We start from the raw sequence: 14,946 nt of genomic DNA on the forward strand, positions 1-14,946 counted from the left end.
TTCTTGTAGGTTTGCTTGCAAGGTTCATGAGCGAAACCAAGCTTGATCATTGGCAGGTTGCTATGAGGATTCTGTGGTTCCTGAGGGCGAACCTTGATCTTGGTATTCATTATCCAGCAGGTATTGGCGATTTGGGTTTGGTTCCTTCATGCTAGGCAGTGGGCTGGAGATGTTGACCAATGGAGGTCAACATGATATTGTTTTAGAAACTTCTCTTGTAGTGACTCTCAAAACAAAGAAACCTCTTTGAAGATGGGTAAGACTCTGGGGTTCTCAGAATCCAGGAAACTTCTCTAATACTTATAATATTCCATTGGAGTCTTAGAAAATATATTTGCAAATTGTAGGGACATGGAAAACATGGGTTTCCTTGGATCCATTAGGGATATTATGGAATGGTACTGAGCCTCCTTTTATCCCCCTAGCATGTCATATGAGGTCCAAATTGTATTGGATCTCTAGTGCTTTTAGTCCTTTCAATTATTTGGTATTTCTTAGCTAGATGTTTCCTCTTGGATTCTGGTTTCTTTATTCTACTTGGGAAACATGATAGTTTCCTGAATTTTATATGTATCTATTTTTGTCTCATAGACTAATGTGGCCTTTTGTAGATGTTAATACAACTTCCTTTCTTTCTTCTTTCCAGAAATTTTGAGAATACTGAAACTGTATGTGAGAGTAATGAGGTAGACTCAGGATTCTTTGACAAAGGGTCTTAGTACACAAGTTTCCTAGAATGTGGGTAACCTTACACTAGCAATCTTTTGGAATTATTCACTCAGTTTGATTGACATAGGTGCAAGGGATATCATCCTTTGCTCAAGACATGTCAAGGTGAACACCTTGCATGACACAAAATAGAGCTCGAATTGGCCAAGTAGGGGCTGTAAATAGCTTGCTGGCCACAAAACTTGAAAGAAAAAACTCTTTCTCACCCATTGCCTAAAGACACATAAGAGAGAAGGCACAAAAAAGATCTATCACACATAAGAGAGAAGGCACAAAAAAGATCTATCATTATCACCGTCCTCACTCCTACTCTCTCCTTGCATGAAAGAGATGATGCAAGAAAGCTCAAGAGAGAAAGAACAAGAGTAAGTGCCAATGTGGGAGGGAGGGAAATGAACCGTAAGATAGAAGATGAAGGAAGAGAGGTTGTGTCCAGCAAAATAACCCACCTCCTCAAATCCCATAGCACAAAACAACCTTTTCCTTTTCTTGCATTATGATATTGAAATCTGCATATATTTGACTAAGCTCTGAGACTCGAGAGACCTTTCAAAATGTGGAATGAGACAAAAGGTGTCTCACATTTCTTTCCTTAGCACGATATTTTTATGAGCATTGGACACATGCTTTTACATACTTCATACATGATTTTAAACAAGAGTTAGAATTACAAAGAGTCATTATACAAAAGATGTTTCTATGATGAGCAAATTCATTATGCTTTTATTTGCACACGTTGTTGGTTATCAGGGTGTTGGAAACTGCCTGTTGGCCCAGGTGTGAAGTAGTTGTGAACCTACCCCATCCTTTTTGAACAATCACAATAGTTCGTGAAAGGTATGACAAACCCACTCATGCATCTTACATGTGCATGCTCTACACATCACACACTTACAGATTCTTTTTGAGATCTAAATCTTGGGCAGAGAGCCTTGCACAAGCCAATTTTTGAACCTCATCTCGAGCACATGATGAGATTTACATGCATAAAAGCAATCTCTTTTGCTCTCTATGTGGCTCGGATAGGAGAATCCTCATGCGATGGGTGAGTTACTTTTTTTTTCCTCTTCACATGAACATAGGTACAATTACCCACATGGACACACATTTTTCACTTATAACATTTCCACTATGTAAGGTCTCACTTTTGCTTTATCTCTGAATAGGATTTATACATAAATAAAATAAAATTTCCTCTTTTTATAACAAATGGAACAGAGATGTTTGGATAAGGGTGGCATGCATGTCTCCTCCACCTTTTCTTCTTCTTCCTCTTGATCTTCAACTGCTGCAACGGCTGCTGTTGTGCTTCTTCCTCCACTGTTGTGGCTTTGAAAATGCTACACTCAATGCTACAAAATGCTTGGTCTCCGCTGCTCACGAAGATGTATGTCCTTGCTATGGCTCCTGCTATGCTTTCCTGCGCTTCATTACTGCACATGCCATAGCCCGTATTGTCTTCTTCTCCCATGTTTGCAAGTAGGCATGCTGTAACAGTATATCCTTCTCCTTTACACCAAATCTCTCAACCAGGCTCCCTTGGCCTCACTGTGCATTCTTGTTCTTGTTTGTGATACCCATGACTGAACTTGAACTAAACACCTCTTTCTCTGTTCACACCTTGTACCACTGGCATCAGGAACTATAGTTTGAGCAATAGCTACTTTGGTAACGTAGCCTCTCACTTGCCATTAGTATCTTTAGCACTAGGTCCAATCCACCTTAGCTATTACCTCAGCTAGACCTTCATGAAGGCCTAGAAATAGTCAAGTTGAGCAAACCTGATTGCACTTTCAACATACGTTTTCAAGGGAGCTTTTCACATGCTTGTAATTTTGAGAAGCTTGCAAGGTGCAAAGTATGTGAAAGCCTTTCTTGCTTCGACTCCCCAAACTCATACTTAAGCAGACACATATAACATGCCTCAACTGATATGCTCCAACTTGACAAGACTGAAACCAGCCCAATACCACTTGCCATTCCAATGATAGCAAGCATATGCACCTTCACATGCTCCTTGCTCAATAGTAGGAGCCAATAGGACAATCACCACAAACAACAACCCTTCTCTTATTTGAGCATTCTTCCATGCTCAAAAACAATAATTGAAGAGGCAAAATGACCAAATACCTTTGACTTCTATCAACAGTTTCTTTGATGATGATGATGATGGCTTCACTCACTTCTTGTTAAAAACTCCATTTCCAGCCTCCATAATACAAAGCTGTTGGGAATAAAGGAGCACGGTGCTTTTTATTGTGTTCGGGTGTGAATTTACCCTTACACTTTGTACTTTATATATATTCAAAACCTAAAATGTGGTACACTAGTCATTGTACCGAATACCCATTGTGTCGTGCTCACTCTCTCACTCTCTACCGCTCTCAACTCTTCACATTTGCACTCTTAGCTCAGCTCGTGACCATACCTTCACAACCAAAGCACACAAGTTGTGCACGTTTCCGAAAGCCAGTGACGGGTATCAGGCCATGTGATAGGCGAGCAGGAGCTTCAGGCACCAGATGTCAGTGTTCGGCAGGTGCAGAAGAGGCAGGCGAACTAGATGGGTATCTTTCGGTAGGTCACAAACGCTCTAGGCGACACGTGATTAGGCTCAGGCGACTAGGCTGCAGACGATGCGCTGTAGGCTCAGCGTGATGCAACCAAGTCGAGGCGACACGCAACCAGGTCAACGGGTAGACACGGTGATAGGGCTGCGATCGGATGGGACAGGCTCAGCGGGTGCTCCGACAGGATAGGCCGTGACCTGTTCGACAGGTCACCCGTGACAAGGCGGGTCACGAACCCATTCACCAGTCAACGCCTTTTTTTAAATCTGAATTAAAAAAAAAAGTTTCCTTTCCTTTCTCTATTGGACGTTCGCGCGTACAAGCACATAATACAAATCTGTGCACATTTGCTCATGGAAAATTGGGGCTTTTCCCGGATTTGGGGACTTTAATGTAGAAGTGAACAATCTCACTCAGAAATTGCAAAATCGGTGCACATTTGCTTGTTGAATTTTGGGTTTTCAATTTCAGCAAAATTTGTGCACATTGGATCCGAGAAATTTGGGGCTTTTGCAGAATTTCATCAATTTGTGCAAGAATTGCTTGGTATATGCACTGCAATCTGAACAGATTATCCTCTAAAAATGGGCTTTTGACCCGAATTGTCAAATTTTGCTTAGGAATGCTTTTGGAGCAGAAATTGTAGTGTAATTTTGGGAATTTCACATGTAATTGTTAGCTTGGTCTCTAATTGTGTTAGAAATTGCTTGAGGAGTGCAACAAACAACATTTTTTAATTCTGAAAATTCATTTGCAGATCTGAAAATTTCTGCAATCTTGGGATTTTCATTGCTGGTTGGTACTCTTGTGTATTGTGGTCACTTGTGTCATATTTGGGCTTGCCTTTGGTGATTGGCTAGTTAATTTGGGGCTGCAAATTATGGCTGGAAACAGTGACAGCAGTAATCTTTTGCACATTAAGAAGCTTGAGGGTGCCCATAATTTTGCAATTCGGCAAAAACAATGCTATAATGTCTTGGCGTAGAAGAAACATGTAAAGCCCATCAAAACAAAGGGAATCAAATCAATAGACATGGAACAAGACGAGTGGGATTACTTGGACGAACTTGCTCACTCTACCATTGAGTTCTCAGTGTCAGCAGACAACTTGCTCTTCAACATTGAGAAGCTGAATTTAGCATATGCAATGTGGCAGAGGCTTGAATAATTGTATGCTCAGAAAAGTGCAGCCAGCAAGGTTTATTGGCTGAAAAAACTGATGGACTTTCGCATGAAAGAGGGTACAACCATGTTTGTACATTTGAATGAGTTTAACTTAATTTTCAGTCAGCTGATTGCTTTGGATATTCATGTCTATGAAGAGTTCAAAGCTACCTTCTTGCTATGCATTCTACCTGAAAGTTGGGATACTTTCAGGACAGCTTTAAGTAATTCGAATGCTCAACTGTTATACTTTGATGTGGAGAGTTCTTTGCTGATGGAAGAACTCAATAGGCAGAACAACTCAACAAACAAGTCTTCAAATGCATCACACACTAGAGGCAGATTTTAGCATAAGAGCAGTTCTGAAAATAGAGCACGCAACAAATCTCGTGGAAAGAATATAGAGTGCTATCATTGTGGCAAAAAGGGGCACTACTAAAGGGATCGCTTTCAGTTGAAGAAAGAGAAGGGTAAAAACAAAAACAATGAAGCCAACACGGCTGAAAACAAGGACACCCGGCATGCCAAAAAGAGCAACATGAAAATAGAAGAGGTTAATGTAGGTACTCATGATAATGACAGTGACGGTGATGTAATTCTAGCTTGTTCTTTGGATACACATGCATTGATTGCAGATTTTGAGGATGATATTCACTCTTGGATACTTGATTCAAGTGCGTCCTTTCATGTCACACAACATCATGAGTGGTTCTCTGACTACAATGGTGCTGTACGTGGTGTTGTCCACTTGGGAGATAACTATGCATGTAAAATTGCAGGTATGTATCTCATGGGGGGGACTTCCCCAAGAAGCGTGGTCGGGCAAGCCACCTTCGTATGCACACTTGAAAGTGTTTGGCTGCGAGGCATTTGTGCACATATGCAAGGAAGAACGTAGCAGACTTGAGCCAAAGTCTTGTAAATGTATTTTCCTAGGATATGGTGATGAAGGTGAAATGGGATATAGATTATGGGATCCCGAGAAAAGAAAAGTAGTACGCAGCAATGATGTCATCTTCCAGGAAGATTGCATGCACAAATAGCCTGAAAGAACAGAGGAAGTCAGAAGGGTTGTTTTTCGGGAGGATGTACCAACTGGACAGCAAATAAGTCGAAACAAGCATGCAAAAGGGTGCAACACCAGGACTTCCCGGGAGGTCACCTATCCCAGTACTGTTCTGGCCCAAGCGCGCTTAACTGCGGAGTTCTGATGGGATCCGGTGTATTAGCGCTGGTATGACCGCACCACGAACACAAAGGAATTCCAAAGAGCCTTTGTATACTCACAAAGTGGCACGAGAGAGCTCAAGAGCGAGGCATGGCGGCATGCCATGCCGTTCATGCCACGGAAGACGCGACTCAACGCGAACCCTAAACCCCGCCCATGATATCCCACAAATTCAGCAAGAACATGTGCAGTTGGAACAACCTGAACCAGTTATACAACAAGCTGTACCTATAGAGCAACAAGTTGTTAATACAGATTTACAGGTTGAACAGCCAGCAAATATTGACCATTGGGTCCGTAGGTTGACCAGAGTGCAAAAACAACCAAATAGATTTGTTCCTGGAGTAAACTGTGTGGCTGATTTTGTCATGTTAACAGATTGTGGTGAACCGTCATGCTTCCAGGAAGCAATGGATAGACAAGATAGTAACAATTGGCAAAAAGCAATGCTATCAGAGATGGGATCTCTCATGAAGAATGGCACTTGGGATTTGGTACTTTTGCCAAAAGGACAAAAAGTGCTACCCTACAAATAGATTTACAAAATGAAAGTCACTTTTGGTTCTTTGCCCAAGTACAAGGCACGCTTGGTTGCTAAAGGGTACAAGTAAGAACATGGAATTGATTTTGATGAAATCTTTTCTCATGTAGTCAAAATGACTACTTTGCAAACCGTCTTGGGCTTGGTTGCATGTGAGGACATGGAACTCATACAGATGGATGTAAAAACTGTCTTTTTACATGGTGATCTGCATGAGGAAATCTATATGCAACAGGCTGATGGTTTTGTTGCAAAGGGAAAAGAGCACATGGTATGTAAACTCAACAAAAGTTTGTATGGGCTGAAGCAGGCACCATGTGAATGGTATCACAAATTTGATACATTCATGCAATCTCAGGGATTTCATTGTTCTCAAGTTGATCATTGTTTATATACCAAGAAGGCAACAGATGACAGTCTTATTCTCTTGGTATTGTATGTGGATGACATGCTAATTGCAGGCAAGGATGTTCATGCCTTGGACTCCTTGAAGTAGAGTCTACACAATAGCTTTGATATGAAAGATCTTGGTGAGGCAAATCACATTCTTGGCATGCGTATACTTAGAGACAGATCAAAGGGTCTTCTTTGTTTGTCATAGCAAGAGTATATTACTAAAGTTCTGCAACGTTTTAATATGGAGGGGGGGAAAGCTATTAGTGTGACATTGCCTCCATGTGTGAAACTTAGTGCAGATGACAGCCCTATATTAGATGATGGTAAGGCTGAAATGGCCAAGATACCTTATGCTTCAGTTGTTGGTAGCTTGATGTATGCTATGGTTGCTACATGTCCTGATATTGCATTTGCGGTGGGAGTAGTTAGCAGATACATGGCATATCCTAGGAAAAAGCATTGGGAAGTAGTGAAGGGTATCATGAGATAGCTTAAGGGCACAAAGAATTTGTGTATTTGCTTTGGTAAGCAGAAGTCATCTATTGTTGGTTTCACGGATGCATACTATGCTGGCCATCCTGATTGCAGGAAGTCTACTTTAGGATATGTGTTTATGTTCACAGGAGAAGCAATCTCTTGGATATCTAGGCTGTAAAAGTGTGTTGCATTGTCTACTACAGAGGCAGAATATGTGGCTGCCACAAAGGCATGCAAAGAGGCTTTATGGCTTTCATGTTTGGTGAGAGAGCTTGGAATTACAGAGGTTCCTATCCTCCACTGTGACAGTCAGAGTGCTATCATGCTAGCACGGAATCGTGTCTTTCATGCAAAGACAAAGCATATACATGTGAAGTATCAGTTCATCAGGGATATACTTGATAGCAAAGGCATTGAGCTTGTCAAGGTACATACAGATGATAATGTTGCAAACCTTCTTATGAAAGGTCTACCAGCTGAGCGGTTTGCTCATTGCCGCTAGATGATGGGGGTTGGATAGTATAAGTGTCTTTCAGCTTTGTACATACATAGACTTAGCTGATTCTTTCCTCTACCTTCAGGCACATTGCCTTTAGGTGGGAGGTTGTTGGGAATAAAGGGTCATCGTGCCTTTTATTGTGTTCGGGTGTGAATGCACCCTTACATTTTGTACTTTATATATATTCAAAACCTAAAATGTGGTACATTAGTCATTGTATCGAATACCCATTGTGTCGTGCTTGCTCTCTTACTCTCTACTGCTCTCAACTCTCCGTATCTGCACTCTCAGCTCAGCTCGGGACCATACCTTCACAACACAAAGCTCCTTCATTTGATATTCATGGCCTCTTCATAATCCTCAAATATTTCAGCTCTCTCATTTGCAATCATAATGATACTGAGTGTGCAAGTTTTAAAAAAAAAGCAAGGATGACTAAGGTATACTAAGCATGAATCTAATAAAAGAGCTTAAAAACACCATGATCAAGAGTTCTAAGTATGGCTCTAATACCATGTTAACAATCCCAATGTGGGGTTAATCATGGCATGTACATAATGACTGACACATAATTATGGTGGATTGTAATAGACAAGGAACAACATGGCTAAAGGGAGAAGATATACAATATGCACACTCAACAATTGTTCTCTTATTTTTCATTGCGTAAATTGGTTATATATATAAAGGAGGAGATGTTCCATCAATAATCCCTCATACTTACCATGTGTATCCCCATGTGACATCATACAACCCACACTCTACATGTGTGCCCTATGTGGCACACTTTACTTCCCATCTCTCATCCATGTCTATACACCATACAATATCTAGCACATAGAGTGCTTTCACACCTGCATATAGACACCCACAATATTGAGCTTATATTCTCAACATATATGACAGAGAGTACAATGCTCAAGGCAATCACAATGAATAATGCTAGACTTACATGCCAATAATGCACGAAGTGCCTTTTTATAATAAAAGCTAACCTTAAACGTCTTAACTATCATATGAAGCCCTAATTGAAACCCTAAACTTGGTGTCACTTAGTATCTGGGACACTAGGGGCTATGACAATTTAAATGCCTAGAGAGCCTAGATCATGGATCAAAGGGCATCAATGCGTAGTCCATGGGGTGACCTATAAAATCCCTTTTATGGAATGGGTAGATTGATCTAGAGACTATGGCAAATCCTAAAAGAGATAATATAGGTGGTCATGGTTGCTCATGTTCATCTTTATTACAAATTTTGCCTTTGACACCCACTGCATCCTTGGGGTCCTTGTCTCGTTACCGTGAAATAACTGCCATGTGCATCACGTGCTAAACAACCTTGCACATTTGATTAATATCCCAATCAAATGTTGTCGGCAATATTAAAGCATCTCAAAATTTCACAACTCCGTGACAAACCTCCCCCTTGAAATCCCTACAATCATTGTCAGTTGCATTGTATTGTGCTAAAGAAAAAGCATATTGCATTGAAATTTCCATAAGGCATGAGGGTCACAACATTGGCCACTATTGTCTAACCATGCCACATGTTCCAAACCTTGCTGAAAATTTCCAGCGAGCATAAACATGACATAAATCTAGAAAGCAATCTAGAACTGTTGCTAGAAACCCATTGGATACATCCATAAGTCATGTTTCTCAACTGTTTTGACTTCAAAACTAGAGTAAAGCATATTTTCAGCATAAACCATGGATGAAACTCTCAATGGTATTTACTCACATGTTACTATCCATGGAGCCAGCTGTAAACCATTGAAAACTGAGGATAATATGATCATAAATTGATCACTTTCTGATTTGAGAACTGATCATTCTAAAAGTGACCATAAATGGTTCTCAAATTGATCAAAAAGTAAGCTGAAAAGTGATCATAAATGGTTCTCAAACTGATAAAAAACTAAGCTGAAAATGGTCAGAATCTTTGTCTCAAAATTGAGGCAAAATTCATGTCAAACAGATCATAAGCTGATGCAAAAGTATAGTTCTAGTGCCCAGGTCAAAGTCATACTCATATGCATACATCTCACTGTGACTAGTACACTCAGTATAGTGACCTCATGGCAAACAATACCTTGGATGCATGCTAAATACATCTGAGATCCACTACATACGAGAGCTATCCACAACTGGCGGAGTGGAAGTGCTACCTTCCCCTTGAGCATTAGGCAATACTTTGGACCCCTGCTTAAAGTCATCTCTAGTTGAAAAGCATCTCGATAAAGTTGCAACAATTGAGGACAGTCTACTAAGTCATCATTTTCCATCCACTTTGCATTCATAGTTGTCATGTACGAAAGGTATGATATGGTAGGGGACGATAAAATACGGTACTAAATGTTACCTTATGATTTTATAAGGTATGGTATGATGGTATAAAAAGAAAATTTAACATGATTTAAAAAAAATCATAAATCCTTAAATGATAGAACGCGTGTTTAAAGTGGAAATAGCCATTTCATTACAAAATAAGATGAATACATGAGGGTGGCTATCACGGTCACATGGACTGTGCACAACATGCGATATAACTACAGTCTAGTATATACATGGATGATGGTTCAAGGATGATGCATCATAGTGGCATCATGCATGTGGATACAATGATAGTAGATACAAAAAAGAGAGAGATCTATGAATCTATGATGAGGGATCACCATCATTATCATCATCATCATCATCAGAACTATCTGAGTGCTCATCACAAGAGAGTCTAAAGATGATTCCTAGACATTGGATGATAAGACATTCTCATACTCATCCTCACTAATGAGGCTACCATCATCATCAAATGATAGCTCCCTAGGTGGCGGTTGTGTAGGCAAGGGGGGGATGTTATCATGTGGCACGGGATGTGAGCTACTAGAGCCCCACCTTACATATATTTGCAAGCCACTTGAACCACCCCTCCTCGATGTTGAAGAGCACCGAATGACCATGCCTCTACTACCACCTACTCAAACTTCTCGTCCATGAGCATGCTAACTACGAGTGCCACGAGTATCTGCTGCTATAAGCTCTCCATAAAGCTTTGCAAAAATCATCTCCTCCTTCTCGTCCACCTCTTGATGTACACTTGGAAGAGTGTCGCCCGTCAACTTGAATGTATCAACATTCACCTACACAATGCACATAGATTGTAAATGCTAAAGTCTAGATTGTAAAGTATAAACGTCTAAGTTTAAAGCAACGAATTCAAAATTTTATGGTTAGGTATTTAAACTTCCATGCTATTCATGGTGGACTCCCCACAATCACTCATATGTAACACCCTATAAAAGGGAGTCATGACAATGACAATGGCATGGACTTTCTGTCAAAACTGCTCATTAAGGCATAAGTGCTGCATGGCTTTGGCCTCCTCTATCTCATGCTCATCCCACTCATTCCATAGAGTGGACACCATTGTCTGGTGCAAGGCAGATCGTACCTCATAAAGGTAGTCCAGTAATAACCACATGTAAGCAAATCGAGTCGAAGAAGGCTTGTTCAACTTGAGTGTGCTATGCTCACAATACATCGCAAGCACCTTTATCTTTATTGTGAAGAAGGTGACAACTGATATAGGTTTGCAAACCATCCTCTTCACCCACTTGAGCTTGCCAATTTCTTCCATGAGTAAGTCCAAACAATGACTTGCACATGGAGTCCACACAATCATGGGAAACTCAAAGCAAATGGCCCATGTGCTGACAATTCAATGCATTGTCGGTAACAATTTGCATCACATTTGAGAGGCCCATCTATAACCATAATTTACAAATTACAAGTAACAATACTTGGAGGTTAGAGAGAGAAAGAGAGAGTTGAGCCTTTCAAGTTTCAACTTTCAAGATTCAAAAATGAAGAGAGATGGAGGTTGGGGCCTGGGGAGAAAGAGAGAATCGAGATAGATATTAGAGAGAATAGGGAGATAGATAGTTATGGATAAATCATAATGAAAGAAAGTGAAACAAATTTAAAAGGCAACGTATACCTCAATGACAGCTTGCCGAATGTGGTAGTAGATGAATGCGTTCATTGTCCTCCCTCTTGCCAATATCTATGGCAGTAAGTGCTGAGTGGACATGAGACGACAATGTGATGATGCCTTGTTTCTTATGATCACTTCATCTGTGGGTGAGAATGGAGCAACTCGAATAGAATCAAGGGCTCTATCAATCCTCTCCTCTTCATCAATATTTTTTGTCCTCATGTCGTATGTGACACCGATCCATCCTTGATATGGACCCACTGGCAATGACTTTTACCATATTCTTCCATTGCTTTTGCTTTAGGACATTGAATGTAAGATTGCACTCAATCACCGTGCGTGCAATTTCAATGTCCACAAGTCGTCTTTCTCTAAGAAAGGCAACTAATCCACGCACATGACTGGGAGCTTGAGAGAGAGAGGATTGTCTCTCCAATGCCGCATGAGCCTCCATTCTTTCTCTTTTATTGGAGCCAATGCGGATGTGGAGCCCCCACCACCAATGGTAGAGGCTTGTCCCACATCGGTTGCAGATGCACCCACATTCGATGCTTCATTATTAGTACGCATAGGAGTTGGTGCCGATAAGCCACTTCCTTCTCCTCTTGTGGATCCCCCTCTCATCTTGGCGAGAATCTCATCGGCAATGTTTCGAGGAATCTCCTTTCATGGAGCAACTTGCCCCCAATCTTGGAAAGATGTTGGAGAAGTCGCGTTGCACCACTTGTATAGCACTTTCCGTAATACTTGCATGTCCAATGGTGGGAGTTGGACTTCTTTGTGTCCCTCTCCACATGGATCACGTGCAAATTGAAGGCCTGTGCTTATCAGGAGTCATGGTATAGATGACAGATGGAGAGGCCCAGGGGAGAGTGAGAGAGAGAGAGGAAGAGTGAAATGCTTGAGTCTTGACTCTTGAAACTTGAAAGTTGAAAGAGAGGTAGAGGATTGGGTAAAGTTGAAAGAGCAAGAGTGAGAGAGAGAGGATGGGAGAGCCTTGAGCCTTGATCCTTGATAGGGTGCGGGAAAGAGGAGGGAGTGAGAAGATAGAGCTTTACAAATCACAAATCAATTCAAGATCCAAGAGAGGAAGATGAGAATGGCAACTGCTTGCTGAATTGGTGTGGAAGCATGGAGGAGAGGAGCACCTTTTCTGTTGAGATATCGAGCTCCACTCGTGATACGCCAGGGTGACCGTTGTGCATTTATGTCACCGACGTGTTAGTTGCAGATGCGGTTGGTACACCGCCCATGAATAATAGCTACATGATAGCTATCCTTATCTACTCTAGTTCGTGGCTCAGTTAGTATGCCACCTTAGTTAGTTGAGTTTGGTTTGAGACCCATATAGAGGGTTCTTCTATTTCTTTGTACTTGAGTTCTTTTGGCTTACACAACTAAGAAGAGGAAAACTGTTTTCAGCCTCCACCCTTGTGTGTCTTCCCCCATTGTGCAAGCAAGAAAGCTTCAAGCGAGACTCCTTCCTTCTCTCCCACAATCTTGACATGGTATCAGAGCCTTGTTCGTGGTAAGGAGCTCAAGAAAGCAAGCCAAGCTCGCGGTGGTCTGGTAAGAGGAGCAGTGTTGCTTTCATTTCCTGTTTTGGGAGCAGATCTCTGTAGGTAGCACAGCCGAAAATTGCAGGAGTGCATTGTCTCAGGTTGAGACGCCCTTCGCGGTGAAGCAAGTGGGCAGTATATGCTGCGGGAGAGGGCTTTAGCCCTTGGCGACCTTGTTTTTTTGATTTGAGGCCATTTCGGGGCCTGTTTTGCAGACGGAAGTTTTCTGCACGCACTCAAGAAAAGGCTCAGTTTTATGCTGTGCGACCACTGTTCTACAGGTCGGTGAAAAGTTACTGTAGAAATTGCATCGTATGCTTGTGCGCAGAGACATTGGGAGTTTCAGAATCATCCTTGGTTCCTGTTTATGCAAAATCGTCACTAGGAAGTGACTGTGTGGTCAAATACCACTTTCGCCAGTTTTGCAGATTTGCCCTTGTGAGGCTGAAGCTGTGGTTTTTGCAGTGACAGAATTTTTTGCAGTCTTCTGTAATGGCATCTGATTCTCTTTCACAGATTGTCACTGAAAAGCTTGACAAGAACAACTTCCAGGCATGGAAGTTTAGAATGACGAATTTCCTTATGGGAAAAGGATATTGGGAATTTGTTGCAGGAAATGAAGAAGAACCAGTTCTTCCTGATGTTCCCAATCAACAACAAATGCAGGCATTTAAAACATGGCATGAGAGAGCCAGGAAAGTTATGTATTGGCTGTCTATCAGTATTTCAGACTCTATGATTGTGCATATTCAGGATGCAAGTACGCCAAAGGAGGCATGGGATACTTTGTCAAAAATGTATAGCACAAATACGCAAGCCAGGAAAATGCAGCTCAAGCAAGAGTTGCATAATGTGCAAAGAGAAAGTATGAGCATCAACGACTACCACATGAAGGTGAAGAAGATTGCAGATGCACTTGCTTCCATTGGGTCGCCAGTGGAAGATGATGATTTAGTTTCCGTGACCTTGAATGGTCTAGGAAAGGATTATGCACAGTTTCGGACATCCATTTCAGTTCGTGAAAGATTTCCTGATTTTGAGGAGTTGATTGCTCTTCTAATTTCTGAGGAACAGAGAAATGGTGGTGCATCTTCTTCAGGAGGAACTTCAAAAGAAGCTGTCTTCTACTCAAATGCTGGAAGAGGTAGAGGCAGAGGTAGAGGAGGCCGTGGCAGAAATCAGAATATGCAGCAAACTCAAGAAAACCAGTCCTATGGAGGAGGACGTGGTAACTCTAGAGGTAGGGGGAGCCAAAGAGGTCGTGGTGGATGGCAAAGAGGCCAAAATGCAAACAGTAATGTTGAATGCTACTACTGTGGTAAAATGGGTCATATGGCTAAAGACTGCTATAAAAAGCAGAATGACATCATGAATGGAAAACTGCAACAAGGGAATTATGCATCTTCTAGTAGACAGGGTGATGACAGAAATGAGCATTTGTTCATGGTGCAGCACATGAACAATTCTATGACAAGTGCAGAAGAAAGCAATGATGTATGGTATGTTGACTCAGGTGCATCAAACCACATGACAGGTCATGCAGAATGGATGGAGGATGCAAAGAAAATGGAAAAACCAGGATTTGTGGAGACTGGTGATGATACTGCACATCCTATTGTGCAGATTGGAAAAATTCCCTTGTCTATGCAGGGTGGGAAAAAGAAATACCTGTCCGATGTATTTCATGTCCCGAATATCACCAAGAATCTGGTTTCAGTTGGTCAAATGGTTGAACAGGGCTTGCAGGTCAGATTTAATCCTCATGGATGCTTTGTTGAGGATATGAAAAA

The 14,946-nt window shown here is 41.4% G+C and overlaps 1 protein-coding gene and 1 non-coding gene across 14 annotated transcripts in view; one reads left to right on the forward strand and one right to left on the reverse strand.

Moving 5' to 3' along the window:
* The window catches only part of LOC148037627 (uncharacterized), a 214,651-nt gene that overhangs the window by 27,684 nt on the left and 172,021 nt on the right, over positions 1-14,946 (forward strand). The gene's annotated exons all lie outside the window — the stretch shown is intronic.
* LOC148037628 (5S ribosomal RNA) lies at positions 5,593-5,711 on the reverse strand. The gene has a single exon (XR_015690816.1). It is a non-coding gene; the product is annotated as a 5S ribosomal RNA (ribosomal RNA).

Source organism: Lygodium microphyllum, chromosome 4, assembly GCF_053477565.2.
Source record: "Lygodium microphyllum isolate KBCC chromosome 4, Lygodium_microphyllum_v1.1.10, whole genome shotgun sequence".
NCBI lineage: Eukaryota > Viridiplantae > Streptophyta > Polypodiopsida > Schizaeales > Lygodiaceae > Lygodium > Lygodium microphyllum.